Source organism: Piliocolobus tephrosceles, chromosome 21 (genome assembly GCF_002776525.5).
Source record: "Piliocolobus tephrosceles isolate RC106 chromosome 21, ASM277652v3, whole genome shotgun sequence".
In the NCBI taxonomy this organism is placed as follows: domain Eukaryota; kingdom Metazoa; phylum Chordata; class Mammalia; order Primates; family Cercopithecidae; genus Piliocolobus; species Piliocolobus tephrosceles.
In genome coordinates this window covers 22,090,268-22,098,466 of record NC_045454.1, presented here as the reverse complement: position 1 = coordinate 22,098,466, position 8,199 = coordinate 22,090,268, and the positions used below count along the sequence as shown (strand labels likewise).

The window sequence follows — 8,199 nt, the reverse complement described above, 5'->3', positions numbered from 1 at the left end:
TGGGGAGGAACTCAGTGTCTTGTGGAGGTGAACCATATTCCTATATGTTTCATGTGCAAAGTGCGCCCTTCCTGAAAGAATACAACTTAAGATGCTCTTATGTAACAATCCCCTGTACCTCGCTCATTCACTACACCTGGATGGCCTCTGAAGGCCCTGGCCCTCACACCTTTCGGTCTTAGGACCCCTTTACATTCTGAGAAATTATTGAGGACTCCAAAAAGCTCTTGGTGAAGTGGGCTATATCTCTAGTTGCCTGATGTATTAGAAACTGAAACTGGGAAAATATTTCTATTATTTATTTATTTATTTATTTATTTTCGAGACAGGGTCTCACTCTGTCGCCCAGGCTGGAGTGCAGTGGTGCGATCTCAGCTCACTGCAACCTCCACCTCCCAGTTTCAAGCAGTTCTCCTGCCTCAGCCTCCTGAATAACTGGGACTATAGGCGCCCACCACCTTGCCTGGCTAATTTTCATATTTTGAGTAGAGACAGGGTTTCACCATGTTGGCCAAGCTGGTCTTAAATGCCTAACCTCAAGTGATCCACCCACCTCGGCTACTCAAAGTGTTGTGATTACAGGCGTGAGCCACCGTGCCCAGCCTGCCCACATTTGATGGAAACAGAGAGATAGGAGCTGTATTTCACTGTCTTCTTAGCTCCTAGGAAGCAACAGCTCTCACTTGATGGTAAAGGGCATTGGTCATTCAGCCTCAATGTTGGGTGTGGGCAGAAAGTGGGAAGGCCCGGCTTGGCGGGAGAGGGCTCCAAGATATGGCTACCGCGCTCAAGGCAGGTAAATCTGGCTAGACCTTCTAATTTCGTCAAGAGAAGGTGGGAATTTCTATTTTTATTTGCGATTTCTTGCTTTTACAGTATTGGCAACTGAGCAAAGGAATTTGTCTTTTTACATTAACATTCTGTGAGCCAAACTAAGCCCAGCTGGGAGCCAGATCAGTCCCGGTGCACCACCAACGTCTGCCTTCGCTTTGGAATCCACGGAGGCTTGTCCTCTGGGAGCGGAGGTTTCCTCAACGAAGACTGAAGGGGTAGGGAGAGGGGAGTTGTGGTGAGCTTGGCTTCTTGTTACCTATAACATCTTGCATGCATCTTCTTCGTATCCGGAGCTCCACCTCCTCATCTGTCTTTTTTATTTTATTATTTTAGTCTGGGTCTTGCTCCATAGCCCAGGTTGAAGTATAGTGGTGTGATCACGGCTCACTGCAGCCTTGACCTCCTGGGCTAAAGCAATATTCCCACCTCTGCATCCTGAGTAGCTGGGACCCCAGGTACCTATCACCACACCCCGCTAAAGTTTTGTATTTTGTGTAGAGATGTGGATCTGGCTGTGTTGCCCAGGTGGGTCTCAAACTCATGGCCTCAAATGATCCTCCCACTTCAGCCTCCCAAAATGCTGGGACTACAGGTGTGATCCACCATGCCTGGCTTCTCCTTACCTTTAAAAGAACAGAAGCACTGGGCGCGGTGGCTCACGCCTGTAATCCCAGCACTTTGGGAGGCTGAGGCAGGTGGATCACCTGAGGTCAGGAGTTTGAGACCAGCCTAGCCAACATGGTGAAACCCCATCTCTACTGAAAATACAAGAATTAGCCAGGCGTGTTGGCGCACACCTAAAAATAATCTCAGCTACTCAGGAGGCTGAGGCAGGAGAATCACTTGAACCTGGGAGGTACAGAGGTTGCAATGAGCCAAGATCATGCCACTGCACTCCAGCCTGGGTGACAGAACGAGACTCCATCTCAAAAAAAAAAAAAAAAAAAACAAAAATCAAAAACAAAAAACAAAAAAAACAGAAGCATCTGTACAGGACTTAGCTTATCTGGCTCTAGAGTTGCTCAACAAAGGGGATGAGTGTGAAATTGCTTTGGAAACTGTCCAATGCTTCCTCAATGTAAAGGATTCATATTGACAGGGGATGGTGGAGGCCTCCCTCCTGGTAGGTGGGAAACCTGAAATCAGGAATTACACTTAATGACACGGGGTGCTCTTCTCTCCTGAGCAAGCAGTTCTCTGGGGTGGTCCTAGAGAGACGGGAGAACATATAAAGCAGAGATACTCAAACTTCGGCATGCTCAAAATCTCTTGGAGGGCCTGTAAAAATGCAGATGGGGCCGAGTGCAGTGGCTCAAGCCTGTAATCCCAGCACTTTGGGAAGCTGAGGCTGGAGGATCACTTGAGGTCAAGAGTTCGAGACCAGCCTGGCCAACACGGTGAAAGCCTGTCTCTACTAAAAATACAAAAATTAGCTGGATGTGGTGGTGGTGGTATGCACGTGTAGTCCCAGTGACTCGGGAGACTGAGGCATGAGAACTGCTTGAACCTGGGAGGCAGAGGCTGTGGTGAGCCAAGGCCTTGCCACTGCACTCTAGCTTGTGTGACAGAATGAGACACTGTCTCAAAAAAAATCAAATAAATAAATAAATAAAAATAAAGTGCAGATGAGGCTGGGTGTGATGGAACACACCTATAATCCCAGTAGTTTACGAGGTTGAGATGGGAGGATTACTTGAGGCCAGAAATTCAAGGGTGCAGTGACCTATGATGGCACCACTGCACTCCAGCCTGGGTGACACAGTGACACTCTGTAAAGCAAATAAACAAACAAAATGCAGATAACTGGGCCTCCAGAATTTCTGATTCCACAGGTGCAAGGTGGGGCCCTTGAACTTGCATTTTGAGCAAGCTGCAGTCCTGCGGAGGGCTGGTTGTGAAGCTGCCAGCATTGTCTGAGAACAGCAAGGACCCTTGGATGGATCAAGCCTCAGCGCCCGTCTATGAGAGCTTTAAGCTTTAAGTGAGAGCTCCCCATGGCCAAGAGCTTCCTTCTGAATTCCTGTTGCTAGGAATTCCAAAGTCACATTGAGGTCCTAACCCCTAGTAGCTCAGAATGTGACCTTAGTTGGAGGCAGGGTCTTCACAGAGGTAATCAGGTTAAAACGAGACGGGCGAATCCGGATTCAATAGAACTGGTTTCCTTATAAAAACGGGAAATCTGACAGGGTGCAGGGCTCACGCCTGTAATCCCAGCACTTTGGGAGGCCGAGGCAGGTGGAGACCATGTCTCTACCAAAAAAAAAAAAAAAGCCAGTAGTCCCAGTTACTGTTGAGAGGCTGAAGCAGGAGAATCGCTTGAATCTGGAGGGTCGAGGCGGCAGTGAGCTATGATTGCACCACTGCACTCCAGCCTCAATGACAAAGCAAGACTATGTCTCAAAACTAAATAAATAAATAAATGGCAAATCTGGGCAGGGGTGAATACAGGGGGAAGAGCATGTGAAGATGAAGATGCCATACAGAGAGAGGCCCAAAACAGACCCTCACAGCCCTCAGAAGGAACCAACGCTGCCAGCACCTTGATCTTGTTGATCTTGGAATTCAAGCTCAATTCTGGCGGTTTTTTAAAAATTTATTTATTTATTTATTGAGTTGGAGTCTTGCTCTGTCGCCCAGCCTGAAGTGCAGTGGTGCGATCTCGACTCACTGCAAGCTCCGCCTCCCCGGTTCACGCCATTCCCCTGCCTCAGCCTCCTGAGTAGCTGGGACTACAGGAGCCCGCCACCACGCCCGGCTAATTTTTTTGTATTTTCAGTAGACAGGATTTCACCGTGTTAGCCAAGATGGTCTCAATCTCCTGACCTCGTGATCCCCTCACCTCGGCCTCCCAAAGCATTGGGATGACAGGTGTGAGCCACCGTGCCTGGCCTCAATCTGGTTTTTAAGCCACCCAGTTTGTGAAACTTTGTTGTAACAGTCCTAGAAAACTGATACACCTGCTTTCTCGTAAGAGATCAGCTGATGCGGCAGCGCCGGCCACTGGATCTGCAGGTTGGTTGTCCCCTTAGACAGTGTACGTGCCCGCCAGTCACAGGTCCTCTCACCCAGCCCCTTCCTCTCACGGGCTCCAGCCACCTCGCTCCCACAGGGCTCCTGGAGACCCGAGTTGCAGATGTCAGCAACTATTGTGAGTGCTCCTGTGGGACACTGTCCTCTCCCCAGCAATAGCCTTCAGTTCACACCCAGGGAGGAGATGGAGCCCCACACTACACCTGCACACAACTCCAGCTCCAATGAGGTGGGTGTTGATGCTGAAGGCTGAGACATGCAAATACCTCCAGGATCTCCTTGTCACCCCGACCACCACCACCAAAGCCCAGGCACCAGGCCCCCTCTTCTCCAGGACCCAGGCGTTCAAGCCCCACCCGACTCTCAATGGGCCTTTGTCCCGGACTGGGAAAGGCACGGGCAGAGTCTGACATCATGAAGCCTGGGGTGGGGGTGGGACTCCCCCTCCCCCTCCAACTCCCCCACATCCCCACAACACTTCTCTCCCTGGTCTGAGGGATTTCCCCGCCCCTCATCCCCTGGGTTCTCCCTTGAGAGCGAGGACACCCCCTCCCCACCGCTCTGGCCTGAAGGAGGAGAGGAGATGTCCCAGTGCAGCTGGACAGCTCATGGTGAAATCACTGCTGCACTTTGTCACGCCACCTCCAGCTGTCCCAAGCCCCCACCCACCTTGCAAAGTCGTGACCAAGGGGTGGAATCTGCACTCAGAAGGTCCTCGCCCAACTCGGTCAGCACAGCCCTCTGTGCACCAAGCACACTGCTCCAGGGGACAGAAGAGTGCACATTGATAGAGTGGCAGATAGGTTTCTGGTGAGCCCCTGCCTCTGAGAGCTCCTGGGTTAGTGGGAGGCAGAGGTGGGCAGACCTAGGGTGCACACGGGCCAGCCTGCCAGGGCTACAGAAGGAAAGGACAGCATTGCAATGGAGGAGCCTGGCTAATGGGGGAAGATGGGAAAGCTTCCCGGGGAAGCGGCACCCAGGCTGCTGAGCCTACAGGACGGGTGAACGGCAGCCAGTGCCAGAGCGGGGAGTGCTATGGAGTGGGGACTGCTTTCCAGGAAGAATGAGCAGCAGGTGCCCAGGCCCTGAGTCTGAAGATACCCCGGGGCTCTGGGGAACACATTCAACCACCCATGCTGTTTATTAAGCTCAACTGCCTGCCAGGAACTTGTCTATGAGCGGGGATGGATTGAGCATATCCAAGACAAAGCTTCTGGCCTGGTGGAGGTCATGTTCTCATGAAAGGAGTCGGTGAACACGGAAGGTCATTTCAGATGGCAAGAGGAGGTGACATTGACGTTGAAGGTGGAAAGGACCTGTCTCCTTCTGCTGCCCACCTAATGTTGCCACTGAGATTCCCTGAGGACAATGCCTCTGTCCCTCAGCCTGGGAATTCCAAAGAGATTAGACTGCCCCCACCCAGGACCCAGAATCAGGGTGTTTAGGGATGGAGGATGGGGAGAGAGCAAGGCAGCCACCCCCAACCCCTCCAGGAAGGAGCTAGGAGAACCCAGGCGTCAGGCTGCCCAGTCCGAGCCCCGTGGTGACAAGGGCCCTTTTGTGCCCCCCTCCCCCGGGGGTAGGGAGGAGCTGGGCCCTGGAGGCAGGCGGCCCCTGGCACCCAGGGGGAGGGGAGGGGCTGGCAAGTAGGGGGCCTAGACCCTGGGAAGCAGGGGACTGTGAGCTGGGCCGGCTGAGCAGAGGTGCAGAAGCAACTGCTTCCAAGTGAGTATGATGGCAGGGAGGCGAGGGCATGGGGAGCAGGGCACTGGGGCAGTGGCACCCAGACGTGAGCAGAGTCAGGTGCTCTGGGTGAGGAAGCGTCGCTGTGCACCACCACTGATTTAGGATGCAGGAGGGTGTGGCTTGGAGCTGCTCTGGGGATGGGCTGGGACCATCACTGGGGCAGCGATGGGGCTCTGGGAAGAAACCGCAGAGAGAAAGAACAAAGGGCCCCCCTCAGCACCCCTTGTGGGTGAAGGTTTTGCAAGAGAGGTTTCCTTGGGGTTCCCGAGTGCGGGGCAGATGGGGTGGAGGAGGTCTGGGTCTGGCTGAAGAATGGAAGGATGTCCAGGTGATCAGACACCTGCAGTCTGCAATCTGGGAGGTGGATGGGGCAATGGGCTGTGAGTGACCACATTCTGGCACCTGGGCACCCAACAGGTGTGTGTTTGCGTGTGTGTGTGTGTGCGCACACGCAAACACACACACACACACACGGCTGCCCGTGCACCTTTCTCTGTGAGCCTCAGTCAACTTTTATTCATTAATCCCCACTAAGGAAACTTTTTATTTTTTATTACTATGTTTTTAAGAGACAGTACTCTCACTATATTGCCCAGGCTGGTTTTAACCTTCTGGGCACAAGAGATTCTCCCAGCTTGGCCTTCCAAAGTGCTGGGATTACAGGCGTGAGCTACTGCACCCAGCCCCGACTAAGGAAACTTTCTAGATGCATTTGTCCTCATCCCATCCTTCCCTTGACATTTTAACCCAACAGATCTGCTATACATATGTTTATGGACTGTGACCACACACATTGTAATAACTGAGGTTGATTTGGTCCCCATCCCGAGAACTGGCTTTCCCCCGCTGTTAAGAGTATATGATTTACCTGACGGTTTCATGTCTGCCCGGGCACGTGCTCATCCTCATCTGCGTCTCTCACCTGTACCTTCCTGTCACAGGTGCAAGGGCAGCGTCGGCCAGGTGTCCACTGGCGCGTGTCTGCCTGGACCCGTGTATAGCCATCCTCAGTGTGTGTGTGCAGTTCCTTGTATCTTTGTCAGCCTGCCATGCATGCAGGGCTGTGTGTGTGTGTGTGTGTGTGCACCGAATGCCAGGTCTATGTCTGTCCAGGTGTGTGTGGACAGCAGCAGGGGCATTGCATGCATGCCTCGGGAACTGTGTGAGTGCCAGCCCATCTCTGTGGGCACAGGAGTCCCCGTGCCTGTCTGCGTGTTCAGGGTCCTGTCTGGGTGTCCGCATGAGTCTCTGCTGTGTGTGCCTGCCCCTTCTGACTGGGGCTACATCTGTCACATTTCATCCCGGCAACTGGATATGTGTGTGCATGCGTCTCTGTCCGTGGGAAGAGGGTGGTGAAGGCTGGGAAAAGCAATCACTTGGAAACCCTGGCTCCAACCCCAAGGCAACCCACGGAGCAGCAGGGTGCCAGGGGCTCGCTAGCCCCCACCCTGGGCCTTCCTGGCCCCGCGCAAAGCCCAGTCAGGAGTGCCTGACCCCTTTCTCACTCCCCACCCACCCTGAAAGCCCCCCGCAGGCTAAAGCATCCTTTCCCCGAGGGAACAGGACTCTTTTGTACCGGGGACCAGCTTCTGGCGAGGGTGCAGACACCAGGGGCCGTCTGTGGGGTGGGAGAGGGCGGCAGGAATTCACGCGGCATGTCGGGAATGCTGATGTTGTGAAACCCAGTCATTGATGGCGCTGGGTCCCTGCCCGCCACCCCCAGGCCCCGGCCGTGGGACATCTGCTCCCTCACTCCACTCGCCACACCCCTCTGCCTCACCCCCGTACCCCGATGCGGTCGTTCCCCGTTTCCCTCCCCACAGTTCTCCCACACCCCAGCTTGTGGGGAGTTGTTGCCAGAGAGTGGCTTCGAGGCTGTGTGGGAGGGTCCCAGGCACGATGGGAGCCCACACGGGCAGCCTGACAACAGGTCACAACCCATGCAGAAGACACTGAAGCGGGGGCGGGTTGGGGGCCCTGATCCTGCCCCCTTGCACCTGAGTGACTCTTGTTGCAGGTTGTCTGGCAGCTTCAGGTGGACCCAGAAGACGTTCCCAACTCAGGGAGACTCAGGTGAGGGGCAGGGTACCAATTCTCTTTCCTTGCTTGAGCTTTGCAATGCTGGCCCTGCCTTGGCTCTCTGGTTCTTACTTTCTGGAGCTCTCCAGGGCCATCATGATGACAAAGATAATGATCAGCACATCATCACTGCACAGAGACAGGACATGCGGCTAAGACTGCAGACCGACTGTGTGGCCTTGGGCGAGTCACTTAACCTCTCTGGACCTCAGCTATAAAATGAGGATAATGCATCTTCCTCAAAGAGATCAAATGAGTTAAGACAGCAGAATAAGCAATGAGGGCTGGCGCATGGCAATGCCATCGAAGGGTTTGTAATTATAAGTAACAGCAGCAGGTCGAGTGAGGTGGCTCACGCCTGTAATCCCTACACTTTGGGAGGCTGAGGCAGGAGAATCGCTTGAGCCAAGGAGTTCGAGGCCAGTCTGAGCAACGTGGAATATGGCAAGACCCCCATCTCCAAAAATAAATAAATAAATAAATAAATAAATAAATAAATAAATAAATAAA

At 53.3% G+C, this 8,199-nt stretch overlaps 1 protein-coding gene across 3 annotated transcripts in view; it reads left to right on the top strand.

Moving 5' to 3' along the window:
* Positions 1-5,469: 5,469 nt before the first annotated feature.
* MAG (myelin associated glycoprotein) overlaps positions 5,470-8,199 on the top strand; it is a 20,074-nt gene continuing 17,344 nt past the window's right edge. Inside the window, exons 1-2 of one of the 3 annotated variants that reach the window (XM_023196973.1) lie at positions 5,470-5,589; positions 7,628-7,683. The gene's annotated coding sequence lies outside the window, so the exon portion shown is untranslated. The remainder of the gene's footprint in view (positions 5,590-7,627; positions 7,684-8,199) is intronic. The other 2 variants (XM_023196974.1, XM_023196972.2) reach the window with 2 other exon arrangements.